The sequence below is a fragment of the Thermobia domestica genome, chromosome 17 (assembly GCF_964235325.1).
Source record: "Thermobia domestica chromosome 17, izTheDome1.hap1.1, whole genome shotgun sequence".
NCBI classification, from domain to species: domain Eukaryota; kingdom Metazoa; phylum Arthropoda; class Insecta; order Zygentoma; family Lepismatidae; genus Thermobia; species Thermobia domestica.
This window is the reverse complement of record NC_137470.1, coordinates 20,003,944-20,016,409: the sequence shown is the minus strand read 5'-3', so window position 1 is coordinate 20,016,409 and position 12,466 is coordinate 20,003,944.

Below are 12,466 nucleotides of genomic sequence, written 5' to 3'. Positions count from 1 at the left end.
GTATAGTTTTTGCAATGATATTTCCTATCTCAACAAACTGCTTTAATATAATAACATTCAGCTCTTTGAACGACTTATCTTTTAGATGTTACGACCAGGTAATGTTCTTTACAATTTTGAAGTCTCTTGTTCACATTATTGGTAACAAAATGAGATATCTCTTCTCCGTTTTTGACATTTGCTGCAACACACAAGCTATCGAATTGATCTAAATACGATTGAATATTAAATGTTTCAGTATCAAAAAGCTTACTGAAAGGTTAGCCATCACTTTGAGATAGTAGCTTCGACCTTAGACTACGCCAAATAACGTTGCTAAGAAATCTAATTAATGTTGTTTTTTCCGGTTTTCATCGTTGATCGCCATAGAACAAAAACAGTCACAGGTTGCCAGTAGCACTTTTTTTCAGTAGATTCAACATCACAAGAGTAGGTGAAATTCCCTCCATTAATTCTTTGTTCAAACCAGAAGTGGTAGAAATTTACCATTTCCGTCGCAGCAGAACAAACACAATAAATACTAAGTATACAGTGACCAGTGTTTTTTTCTGATTGACTCAATGTCTGAAGAGAAAATGATATTTTTACTCGCATCTCTCTACTAAATTGGAAATAGTAGAAATTTGCTACAAGGTGGGCCAAAAGCCACGAAGGGGCTATAGCTATGGATAACTTTTTTTTAAAATTTATCATTAGTTTCCACTGATATTTCACAGACTTACAGATCAAGGATGTTCACACTTATGTGTGAAATATAACCTCAGGTAAGTATTCGCCATTATGGGCTTCACAGATACGGGCCCCATGTAGCACATGATTCATGACGGGGATCAGCACTTCTGATCCGAGTGCCCGTATTTCTACACCAATATTTCTGTGGAGCTATCTGACGGACAAAGTGTATGTGAACAAGTCATACACAACAGAGCATCTGAAGGACAATGTTCCATCTACTCTGTTAAGTCTAGCTAAATCGGAAGTGGTTAAAATTAACTATTTCTGGTTTCACCATGGATCACCATAGACCACAAACTGTTACAAGTTATGAAAAGTGGTCCTTTTGGAATCAATTTAACATCCCAAGACTTGGTTTTATTTCCATCGTTCATTCTCTATTCAAACCAAAAGCGATAGAAATTTATCATTTCTTCTTCCAACGTTGATAGCCAAAGAATAAATACAGGAATATATAGTGGGAAGCATTTATAGCAATCTATTCAGAATCTAAGTCTATAGCTACTCGTGAATATGTTTCTGATGCGTTATCCCCCGCAGCGAACGCTACCTAGGTAGCTACTCGGTAATTTTACTTCTGCCAGAGTTATAAATCATACCGTGAGACAGTCAGGGTTTCCAGGTCTTTTTTTTTTTCATTTTCCGCGCCGGAAGGTTAGAATCAGAAAGGCCTGTTTCAGTTGGTTTCTTCTGAAAACATATGATGGTTATGGAAGAAGTGTTGCTCTTAGCTGCAGTTTCTTCTAGTAAAGAATAAAACACGCCGATTCAAACGCCGAATTAAAGTGCATCCCATTAATAGACAAAGACTACTGCACGGAGAATTTCACTGGCAACACTTCTCTCCTTTTTTCTTTCTTAGACATTTTTTACTGATTCCGAAACAGCAGACGATTTATTGTTCCGAAACGCATCAAATGCGCTTGAGCCGACGTATTCTGCGCGTTTTCATTGTTTTCGCGTTTGTGATTAACCACCCACATTTAAATACATGGTTAGCATCTTCCAACGCATGAGGTACAAAGACGCGTTGCGAACGCATAGAGTAACCGTGCACTAAAGCAAAGATAATATCTTCACTTATATCTCACTACTACACGCCAGTAGCCAAAAACTTAATTTCAGGAAGGATCCAACTGTTGCTACTTTTAAGAGTTAATGTAAAAGTTCCTAGTTAATCCTCTATTGGTGATGTTTTCCTTCTCGCTTTAATTTTCGGAGTGAGTCTAGACTCCCTAGGGCTGCTCCTTGACTATGAAACTCATCACAAAGTTTCAGAAACCATTAAAAATGAATTTTCAAAGAAGGAAAAAAGTAAAGAAAGAAAATGGAAATGTTTCCTTTTTAAAATAAACTCCTTAAATATAAAGGACATTACGTGCTATTTTCTGTCTTACCACTATATTCATAGTGAAACATGGTCTACTCTATAGCTCACCATATCTTTCTGTAAATTACTGTAAAAAGAATAAAACTGAATTATCGGATTGACTACGACGATTCATTAAACGCAAAATTGCTGCATTGTTATGCTACCAGAAAAGTCCTCCGCTTGGTCAATTCTGTTAGTTGGTTAACTTAAAATATCCTGAAAGCAGTTCTTGTTTTCAAAAAAGTAAATAAACTATTGTAAATCATTGCTATTAGATAGGTTCATAAAATTAAGTCAATGCATGCGATAAAGCTGTACAATCTAGCTGGAAGATTATGGTAGTAATATTTAGTCTTGTGTTTTAACCACCTTGGTCATTACTTCTGCACGCTACGTCATCCAGAAAGGATCCAATCAGGGCAGTAATCGCCGTACAGAACTAGGTGATATTCCATATACTCTCGATATTATTATGTTTACTAAGGTTTTCTGTGTTTCGTGTATGTATTATCATATATTTCTTAAGTTTAACAAGTCATTAAGATTCATTTTTATTTATTATTAGCATATATTACCCGCATCGCTGGGTTGAAATGAAAATTTAAATGCACAACTCCGTATCTCATGTATTTAGTACCCGTGAAATATGCTGTTTTCGTTTTTAACTACGGAGGTAAATTCTTTAACCTTTAAACTACGGAGATAATTTACTTTTCACCTTTAAACTACATTTAAAGCCTTTTCGTAAGGGTTTACAAAGAAGTCCATTTCTTCACTCCTATTTATCGAAGACACATGAAACAAAACGTGTTACAAAAGTTATTCTATTACCATTTCAAAATCGAAATATCCGTAGCTAAGACAAGAAACAGGATATTTTGAAATCAAAATATCCCGTAGTTTATAGGTTAATGACATCGACTAAAACGGCATCGGAAAGATCATTTATCATCTCGGCGACCCCGAAAACCATGGATTCGACACTAATATTGATCGGTTTGGGTACAAAACCTCGCGGCGACAACCTCGCGGACCAAAACCTCGCCTGGCCAAAACCTCGCGGCCCAAAATCTCACCGGGCCGAAAACTCGCCTGGCCAAAACCTCGCCGCCCAAAACCTCGCGGGACAAAATCTCGCCTGGCCAAAACCTCGCCGCCCAAAACGTCGCGGGCCAAAATCTCGCGGAGCCAAAACCTCGCCTGGCCAAAACCTTGCCTCCCAAAACATCGCGGCCCAAAATCTCGCCGGGTCGAAACCTCGCCGTCCAAAACCTCGCGCCCCAAAATATCGCCATACCCAAAATCTCGCCTGACCAAAACCTCGTTGTAATGATCTCACGACACAGAATCTCGCCTGGTCTAAATTAAGCGAGACGTAGTGTCGCCTGGGAAGAAATGTCGTCAGGATAAAACCTCTTCACGACGATTTCTTCAATGTAGAATGTTCTATATATTACTATATGTATATATTTAGTAATAACACATAAGTACATTAAAATAATTACAAGAAAAATTCTAATGCATACTTTGGAAATCTATATATATAAAAATTAAATGACTATGCTTGTTACATTATACCTCTTGAGCCATCCTACCGATCTCAATCAAATTTTCAAGATAGATGAAGTTCGAGCCTAGGATGTCTTTTATAATTTCACTTTGTCGGCACAACAAAAGGGAGGGGGAGTGCAGAGCCGTAGCTAGAGATTTCGGCGCCCAGGGCGAAGTGGAATTCAGCGCCCCTATTCTCACCACACCACGCTCTTCCTTCCTTTTTTTCTTTTTACTTATAAGAAAAGCAGCAGATATTGTTATACTACACTGAATTTTTATTAAGCTGCAGGCGAGGTTTTGGCCCGGCGAGATTTTGGGCGGCGAGGTTTTGGCAATGCGAGTATCGTCTGGACGTGTGTCGTGTCACCAAAAGGGTACATATTAAACATTTGTAGAAGGTGTATAAACTTGTTGAGTTTGTGGTTCTTTTCGTATACCTTCCATGTGTGTACGTGTAATACTTTTGAAAATATAGCCTTTTCAAAATGAATAAATCATTTATGTTAGCCCTGTACATTGTTTTTTTTTTTCGCTTTCAATGGTTGTGACTCAATTTCTGCATTATTCAACCGAGGCCAATTCGACGGCTTAGTGTCAAAGGAACGTATAGGGATATATACAAAAATATTGTTTTATGGAGATACGAACATTTCTGAAACTATCAGCTGTCGAATGTTGCTTTCTGTGAAATGATTATAAGTCTATCTTCTTTGTAAAAAATGGTTTATAAAATAAAAAGCATTTTAGATTATCAAAAATTAAAATCAAATACGAAAAACAAATTTCTTTTCGCGATTCTGCAAAATTAACTTTTTGTAGATACGTTGCTATGACACTAAGCCGTCGAATTGTAATTTTTAAAACGCTACTCCAACATCGTTGGCTTAACTCAGCCGTTGATTGATTCAAAAATGAGAAAGATGGCTGTTATGCCATTCCTAGGGCAGGTAAACAGTTATTGAGGTGTTGTATATACAATCATAAAAGAATTAATTACTCCCCACTCAACCAGTTGAGATATCAGAAATACGTTAAAACTATATTTAAAACAACATCGAATCTGGCATCATTACCATGTCAGAATCAGCAACATTCGTACAGTGGGTATCTTCAAGTCCAGTAGTGGTTGGGTATTCAAAAGGATCCCAAAAGCAGCAGTTGGGGGAAACCAAGAGTAGACTCAGCGCTGTGATGACTCTTTTATTCCCTTCCCATCCGTGCCGCAAATGCTACTGAAAAATATTTCTTGCAAATGCAAGAGCGGGCTTCAGACAATCTTGTGGCTGTCGAAAATTTGGGCTCCAGTGTTTCCTCATCCACGCTAATTGTGGCGACTGCTGCGAGAACAAGCCACAAGAAACAACATACTTCGCCAATGATGAAGATAATTTGGAAGATCTCGATTAACCAGCAACAGCCGAACTATCCCTTGAGTTGGATGAAGCTGAGATTGATGTTATTTCCATGCATATAAACACAGTTGTGTCCCATTGATCCGGTGCCATCAACTTCAAGTTAACCCCAGAAGATCATTGAGACACGCCATGAAAAAAAAAGCTTTCGTCAAGAATTTATTTGGTATTTACATAAACATTGATCTCATTTTTTCAAGTTATTACAATCCATTTATTATATATAATAAACAACATAAAGAAATAATTAATATATATCAAAATTACATGCCCAGGAAGAGTAAAATCAACTAAAAGAGGAAAACCTCACTTTTCAGGTTACTTTTCTCATATCTTTTTCCAACGCATTTTTGAGGTGGCAAATCTCAAATTCTTGTTCAACGCTCCAATTAACGTAAACGAACCAAATACCAAAACTACCCTAAAATTTGCAAAGTAAAATTATATGACTAGACTATTGATGATAGCCAGCTCATTGTGGAAACAAAAATTCAGCATGGCGTGACGCCCGTGTTGTCAACAATATTTTGGGTAAGTCTCTATAACGAAGTTAAAATGTCTCTATTTTTGATCGAAAGTCCCTACGGAAATTTTTAACACGAATACTAATACAGAATATAGCATTACAAATATCATTGTATATAAGTTTGCTACACTAAATTATGCATACTGATGTTTCCCATTCTTTATGGTATTCTAGAAACATTGAAAGGCATGCTTGTATTTCACATAACTGAATTGAATTGATTTTGAGCCCTTTCAGCAACGAGGCTATAAGAGACGCAACCTACTGATTAACGTCAAATCCGAACCACATGAGCACCCGCAAGGAATCGAACCCGGGTCTCCCTTGTAGTTTATATGGAGCGTTTTTCCAATACCACTGGGTTCAAATATCGTGAAGAAAAAGAGAAACTTTACTCTATGTTAGTTGTGCAGAGATATATGCTATTCTGTCATGGTCAAAGTTCTACAGCTTTTTAATTGTGCCTTCAGGGAGGTATTTATAAATAAAAGTGAATTTAGGATCTGTGGCCCCAATTTCGTTTCTCTTAGTTTTAGCGTCATTTGTCATTGAACGAAGTCGTTACAATCAATTCGTTTTCTAGGGTATTTTCCATTTCCTTGGATGTTAGAGCCTGAATCAATCCAAACCAAAGTTGGGACCGAGATGCAATTAGAAGTTGTCAGGATAGTGTAAAAGACAACAACATTAACTAATATTACTAGAGACCGGAAGTTTAGGCACGAAAATCCTAGGAAATAGGCATTAAACATTTAAAAAATAGGCAGTAAAATAGGCACTAAAATGTAGCTCGAAATAATGAAGATAAATACTCAATATCATTAAAAAATAGATTCAAGTCATAAATAATGCTCAAAGAATATAGAAACATACTTCTTTGTCAATATCTTCTTTTATTGTATATATAAAAATGAAGCTTGTTATGCATTCCACATACTGGGTGAACCTGGAAGATGTGCACATACTTCGGGAGGTGATTCGTGACATCAAAAGAATACAAAAAGTCCTCTTGCATGTTGTAGAATTCCGCGTCGTATACGAGTAACAGGGGAGACAACTTGGAATCGAAAATCGAATCCTGACAATTGGAACGAGACATAAAAGTATGCACATACTTTGGGAGGTGATTCGTGACATTCAAGAGGACTTTTTGTCTTCTTTTGATATCATTAATCACCTCGGAAGTATGTGCACATCTTTGAAGTTTACCCTGTGTATATATTATAACGTACCACGTGCTTGTGTTTACAAACACCTAATATACGTATATATGTATGTATTATTTATGTTATAGGCCCTATAAATTATATATTTTCCCAATGAAGGCTTATTTTGAAGAAAACGCATAGAATAGGCAACATTAGGCACTAAAGCAATTATTTATGCAGTAAAGGTCGAAATAGGCAAAATAGGCAAAATAAAATTGGATTAAATCGAAATTATAACCCCCTATATAAACTTTAAAACGTTATTTTTGATCATATCTTTAATATTAAAGAATAGGCATTTTGCCTAACATCCGGTCTCTAAATATTACCATATGACGGTTAAATGTACTTTATTTTCATACACTAATTTCCTTTTTTTAAAAAAAAAAATCCCTACGTTTCGTACCAATTTACAAAATCCGTCCCTACGATGAGCAAAGACGTGAAGATGTCCCTACGTTTAGGGATATACCCTTACAGTTGGCAACACTGCGCTTCACCACAGAGAAAATTCGAACTATTGCAAGGTAATAGAATATTGTGAAGCTATAAGTATATAAACAAAGCAAATTCCGTAAGTGCAGGACAAAAGGAAATGCTTACCAGGCAGTATCAAAGTTGTTTATTCACTTGAAAAATAATGAGGCCTTAAATAACTAAAGCGTTTTTCACAGTCCTTTGCACCTTTCAAAAACAAACCGCGTAACTTGATGTTGTATCACTGCGCACACGACTATTTGCTGATTGGTGAAGAGGAAATTGTTTCGTCTGTTTCCCGCAATATTTCTGCTGCAGCACGTGCATGTATTTCTACTACTGTGATGTACATTACTCGTCTCAAACTCACACCATTGCCGTGATATAGGGCAAAATACCCAATACTATATAATCCCCCCTCCTTTAAGAGCAACTGAACATTGTTATTTTTCTCCAAACTGTAATCATAGATGAAATTACAATGAGTTATGTCAAATTATCAACTGAACGATAAAGAGATGGCGCTGGTATGTAACAGCAAGCATATTTATCATTATGGAAGATTATTTCTTTTTCATCTATTACTTAAATCATTAAGCATATCCATGAAAAACAGATGATGCTTTTCCCCCTTTAGTTCAATTTATTGATGTGCTTTCTTAGCATGCGAATGTGCAAATACTAACTTCAGTACTACAAAGTAAGTAAATAAATATTCTATGAGAACATGAAAATTAGCTATTGTAGGTCTTAATTTTCTTCAAGTGAATTGAACAGCGTTGATATCGTTTGATAAAGTATTTGCTTTTCTTCTGCACTTACGGGTTTGCCTTGTTTATGTTTAACAGAATAACTCGGAGCAGCAGGTAACCTGCTGGCTTCCTTGGGCGACATCCTTAAATTGTGGCGCGCACTTCTTGTGTTTTGTCATTTGTTGTAACAGTTTTCCCTTAGAAATTCGATTTTGGTTCAAGATTTCGATCCCATATAGATACATACTTTGAGTCGAAACCTAAATGTTCTTACTGTGCCTTAACAATACATGAATTACCATAATACATTGCATTTGTTGTGTACTATTTGCTCATGGAAGAATAAGCTGTTATTAGTTTCATTTTCAATATTGCTAACTCATAGTTATTTTTCAGTTTTTCACAAAGAATAGTTGTCAAACAGTTGTGTCATTTCATGAAAATGGGCTAAGAAAATGAAAAAGAGAAATCAGGTGAACTCGCCGTTCTTATTGAAGATACTACATAGTTCCTTATAATATTTCAGATCTTTGTTTGACCTTTCATTAGAGATGAGTCAATTATAAAGAGAGAGAGAGAGCGTGAGGGAGATAGAGAGAAGTTAAAAAGGATAAAACCTGTTTTAGTGATTCACTACGAAGTAATATGAGGCTAATTTTTTCAGTTATAATTTGTATGTCGCCTTTTTAAAATGCGATCAGAATAAATGACCATTTAAAAGATGCAAAAATCGAATATTCGGTGCCAGAAATGAAATAATGTACAAAGGAATCTTCAACATTTAAGAATTTTTATAATATTGGATAGGAATGTTCATAACTTTTGAGTCTTATTCTTTTTCTGGCTGCAGTGAAATTAAGAGGAGGTACTATGTGCATGTTAAATAATGTGTCTTTATTCCTATGTAGAATCTAAAAATATTCTTGGAATTTGTTGAATAAGATGTCGATAGAGTCTTCATACTCTCATGACTGATATTAGTTTATGGCGTAACTTTTCTGTTAGATATCAAATGAAAGGATAAGTCACGAGGATTCAAAATATATTTTATAGGTATTTTATTACGTATAACAAAGGAAATAAAATAATAAATTCTCTATTCAATAAATAAGTAAACTCAGTAGTTTTCAAGTTCTTGTAGAATGAACAATTGCTTGTTCCAAACACTCGCTCGCTTATAATGGAAACGTACAAGGAGCTCAATTTTGAAATGAAATGAAATGACATTTTTCGAGTTTTACGTCCCACGATTATTCAGGCTAGGCTAAAGGAGACGGTGATGATGAAAACATGAATGAAATGTTGGAATGAAGAAAGTGGGAGGAAACTGAAGGACCCAGAGGAAACACACACACACGGTGTTTGTCTACCACAAGGTTCACTTGGTGCGAACTGGAATCGAACCAGGGACCCTATGTGCCAGAGGTGAACGCTCTACCACTGAGCCACTGCGGCCCCCCAAAAGCTCAATTTTGAATAGAAGTCGTGAGTACAACTGGACATGTTTCTAGATCTGATAATTAACTCCTTTGTGGCTATATGATCCGCGTACTCGTCGTCGGGCGGGAGACCCGCGTTCGATTTCCGGAGGAAGTTCATGTAGTTCGGATCACTCGTTCGGCTGTAGGTCCAAATCTTATAGAACCTTGTTGTTGAAGGGGACTATAAACTTTAATCCATCCATCCAACCATAGATCTGCTAGTAGGAACACTGTCATCATCGTGTAATAGTGGCTCTGAATCCTAACATTTTAGGTAGATTCTCAGCTAGAGGATGCGTTAGGAGTGGGGATAGTAAGTTTTAGTTATAATTTACACTGGTAGAAGAAGTTCAACGTTCTGCCCTTCTTCCTCCTGATGCGTGTATGCGTTTATATAGTAGTTCAAAGATTCAGGAGAGCAGCGCGTACGCCACTGCAAACGAGAGAAAATGGTTCCTGATCCTCTTATCACAAGCCCATGCCATTTTATTTTTAATCTCATTGTTTTTCCCCCTTCAGTTTATTTATTCATTTCTTAGCACAAAATTGCATATAACATTTTTTGTTTAATTAGTTGGCAACATTTGTGCACTGCAGTCTGCATTGTTTACAAGGAGTGCAAAGCTTTGTGAAAATCAGATTAATTTTCATCTCATAGAATAGAATGTGCACACTATTTGTTTATTTACTTATTCTTACGACTGAAGTCACTATTTATGTTCGCACGCTGTAGAATGCGATAAAGCACATACTGTAAATAGTATTTTTTTTATTTATGTTCTTTTTCACATTCTATTGTTCTATTTTTTCATTAAGTTCTATCTTTTCCCCTTAAAATAGAAATTAAAGGGGGAACTACAATCCATGTTTATGGATTTGCTGAATGATTTAGGTAATACTCGTAGACGAAAGATGAAAATAAATGTTACAAAGACAAAAGGCATGGTGATTGGAACAAAAGGGTTGGTGTCAAATATAGAAGTAGGAGGGGAGAGAATATAACAGGTGACTAGTTTTCGATACCTGAGTAGTATTATGAGTGATGATATGAAGTGCGAACGTGAAATAAAAGCAAGGATGGGGATGTTGAAAGAAGTGATGGGGATGTTGAAAGAAGTCTTTAGGAGGAAGAAAATACTATTTTGTGGGACCTTAAATAAAGAGTTGAGAAAAAGACTCATAAAATGCTTCGTGTGAAGTATTATGCTATATGGGTCAGAAACATGGACATTACGCAAAAATGATGAAAGAAAAAACAATGGAAGCTTTCGAAATGTGGATGTGGAGAAGAATGGAGGGAATTAGCTGGTTCGATCGGAAAGCGAATCAGAGGCTATTAGAAATGGTGGGGGAAAAGAGAACAATTTTAAATATTATTATTAAGAAGAAAAAAAACTGATTGGGGCATTGGCTAAGAAGGAACTGTATCATGAAGGACGTGCTAGAGGGTATGACTTCAGGAAAGAGAGGGAGAGAGCGCAGGAGACTACAATTAATGGACTATATCAAAGCACAGAAATCGCACGCGAAGACGGAGGAGTTAGCGGAAGATCATGGAGCATGAAAACTTCTCAGTTGCAGCAAGTAACCTCTCAATAATGGCAGAATACCTATGATAATGATGAGGTAGACGAAAAACAAATAACTTCCCATACGGAGAAATATACTTGCTGTTAAATTCCAGTGTCTTCTCTCAATCTTTCACTTGATAACATTGACATAACTTATTGTGATTTAAGCTGTTCAGTCGCTCAGTGTGGAGAAGGGCGAATTAGATATTGCAGTGGTCAAAGTGATGCGGTATGTGGTGCTATGCCATACCGCCTCTGGTTTTCCAGTGGTGCTATGCCATACCGCTTCTGGTTTTCCAGTGATGAAGACATACTGCCTCTGGTTTTTCAGTGATCAAGGCATACCGTCACTAGAGAGTAGGCGCTAAATACCTTTAATAATTCCATTTTTATACACAATAATTGACAAATAACTGTGCACATGAAAATATGTTATTTCTTACGTAGAAATAATTTTTAAGTTGACAACATCTACATTTTTATTATCTTTTGCCTACTTTTGTTTTTAAGATGAGGTGTTTTCAAAGAAGTTCATGTAGTTTATATTTTGATGTGCCACATTGAATTGTTTCTTTCTTATATATGTGTGTGTCTTCTTGCCTTAATGCATATATATATATGTCGTGATTCGAGCATGGGAGAATTTAGGGGGTTGTCTGATGTGGGGGACGGATCTTCCGAGGGGTTTTGAAGTATCCCTCAGTCGGGTGAGAAGTCCGGGAGTTTTTCCGCAAGAAATTGTCAATACATTCAATACATAGAAACTCTGTTTATGAGCATTTCTGTGTATAATTCTGTATAGTACAAGATAGGGGGAAGCTTTTTATTTTTTCAAAAAGTTGTTGGCAGGGGATCAAAGTCTCTCCATCTCCCCTCCCCCGTACTACAGAGAAGCTCTCTAATGGTTTTCAGTCTTTATGTAAATAGAAATGCAATTTTTTTAGGCAACATACCCTCAGTGTATTTCAACATTTAGATAGCCGGTATGTCGAGTCAAAATCGTACTAAAACATACTACCTCTACTTTTTCCCCACTTCGAACACTGTATCAACTGGCTATCTTGTATCACGTGAGGTTGGTGGTGGTGTCAGAGTGAGAAGACTTGTCCACGTCGCAGCAATAGGATTATATGCACGTGCTGTAGCATGAATGTCACAGGAAGAGACGAAACAATTTACCTCTTCACCAATCCGTAAACACTCTTGCGCGCATCGAGTTTATGCAGTTTGTGTTTGAAGGCTGCAAAAGTATATGAAAATTTCTTTAGTGGTACCATATAACAAAACATGCAAATTCGTAGTTTAAAGAAACAGGGGTGTCATTTGGGAAGGACTATGGGGACAAGCTTTATGAGTCTGAGAAGCACATGATTTTTTA